Source organism: Otolemur garnettii, unplaced genomic scaffold (assembly GCF_000181295.1).
Source record: "Otolemur garnettii isolate 467f Iridium unplaced genomic scaffold, OtoGar3 scaffold00010, whole genome shotgun sequence".
Classification (NCBI taxonomy): Eukaryota; Metazoa; Chordata; class Mammalia; order Primates; family Galagidae; genus Otolemur; species Otolemur garnettii.
Genome location: NW_003852405.1, coordinates 29976472 through 29978616, shown reverse-complemented (window position 1 = coordinate 29978616; position 2145 = coordinate 29976472). Strand labels below are relative to the sequence as shown.

General features: G+C 44.6%; 1 protein-coding gene across 2 annotated transcripts in view; it reads left to right on the top strand.

Annotated features, from left to right (window-relative positions):
* ST6GALNAC3 (ST6 N-acetylgalactosaminide alpha-2,6-sialyltransferase 3) overlaps positions 1-2145 on the top strand; it is a 488690-nt gene that overhangs the window by 187505 nt on the left and 299040 nt on the right. The window lies entirely within an intron of this gene.

Below are 2145 nucleotides of genomic sequence, written 5' to 3'. Positions count from 1 at the left end.
AGTTCTATGTTTAAGTGCCATAAACTCCAATAAAAGCAGTTTTATTTTTTCCTCCCATGTGCGCTCCTGAAACCTATGTTTACGGGACCTTATGTTCTTACACTTCGGTGTGTTACCTTTAATCTCAACCTCTATTTGCTACAAACACCACTGAAAGGTGACAGTTCCATTTGGGATAAACTTCATTGATTTCTCTCTGTGAAGCGAGATATTTTTCTCAAGCATTTCTGGGCACATTTTCCCCAGTCGGGAGCACAGCCTGGGTCAGACCGGCTGGGTTCCAGATCCGGCTGGCCCTTCCTGCAGGGAAGCCTGTGGGAAGGACTCTCCTCCTCTGGGCCTCCGACTTCTCATCTGCTCGTGCAGGTTAGACATGTTAATTTAGGCGCAGGCTTTCAGCAGCATGAGATGTGAGGTAGTTTAGCTTCAACCGTGCATCCCCACTGGGGGTGATAGCTCTCCAGGGGCCAAACACTTAAATGCCATGAATGATATTACAAGGAAAAATTATGTCTGCAAAGGCTTCTTGCAGGGGCAAGGGAGTGGTGGCAAAAGTGGTTGGAAAACATTGGATTAAACCAACCCCATTAAGTTACACCCAAGGAAGCACTGATGGAAAGAATCCAGAAAGAGGGTTTCAACAGAGGATTTAACCAACAGGCCATCAGTGAAGGCCTGTCAGAGGCTCCGCCTTGAGGCCAGCATACTCACTGTTTGGTCATTTGTACAGGGAAGTGACCACGAAGCACATTCCACTTTCCGTGAGGTCTTTCTTGAAGCTTTGAAGCTGGGAGTGGTGCTAGAACGAGTTGTTTGGTTACCTTGTCCACAGGGACGACAGCCTGGACAGGTGTGGTTTGGCCTGGGCAGAGCCCATATGAAAGCTCAGATCTACTTGGGGTATTCTGTTTTTCAGAGTAGTTTCATATACATCATCTTCTAAGCACTCTTTTCCTTTCGAAATAATTTTCAATTACACATCCAGTAAAAGAATACATTATTTTAGGGCAGCGCCTGTGGCTCAAAGGAGTAGGGTGCCAGCCCCATATGCCAGAGGTGGCAGGTTGAAACCCAGCCCCAGCCAAAAAAACCAAAAAAACTGCGAAAACAAAAAAAAGAATACATGATTTTAGCAGAAAATCAAAGCATCAGTGATAAAAGTGAACATGCCCCTGGCTCCTCGCTCCCCGTTCCCTGCGCAGTGTCCATCCACAGGGCTGACCACTGCTAGGGATGCGTGTCCCTCCAGCGCTTCTCTCTCCACGTACCCTCGGGTGACCTTTGAGGGAAGGACAGGGCCCTTCGTAGATCATTTTAACACTAATGATAACATGTGACACATGAGTTTCTACTACCATTTTTTTTTTCTTTCTTAAATTTTACTCACAATGAGCTTTGGAGAGTCTTCCACAATTGGAACACACATACCGACCCTGTTCTTTTAAACTGGTCCCACAGGATCAATGCCCCATTCTCTATTGAGCCATTTCACCTTCTGGTAGATATTTATGTTGTTTCCATCCTTCTTCTTTCTATCACAGCTAAAATTCCACCTCTTTGGGTATGTGGGTGTCTCTACCTCTGCTCGTTGAAGGAGACATTATCTTACAGCAAAGGAACCGGTGGTCCAGCGAGGTGGCGCAGGCAGTGAGCGGCAGCTCTCAACCAGGACCTGGGTGTTTGTTCCAAATTCAGGATTAAATGGCTCTTCTTCCACCTCATCCTACGCTTTTCCCAGACGGCAACCTTGGCATTTAGCACCAGTTTCCTGGTGGTAACTTCCTGGGGCAGCCGCGAGTATTCCTGCTACTTTTTCACACTTTAGATCAGTGATTTGCAACCTATGGCCAGGAGAGGATCTTGGGTGTGCCGCGAACAATTCTGAAAGTAGAATATAAACGTCTTAACATAATAACTAGGAAAATGACATAAAGGCTATGTTAACCAGTTTGATGAAAATATTTCAAACTGTATATGAAAACACCACAGTGTACCCCATGATTGCATTAATGTACACAGCTATCATTTAATAAAAAAAAAAAGAAAAAATAAATAAACTCACCATTCATGAAAGATTTCAATGCCTGAGCAGTATTCTCACCTTCTCCATAACGTCATTAAAAAAAAGAAAGAAAGAAAAAAAAA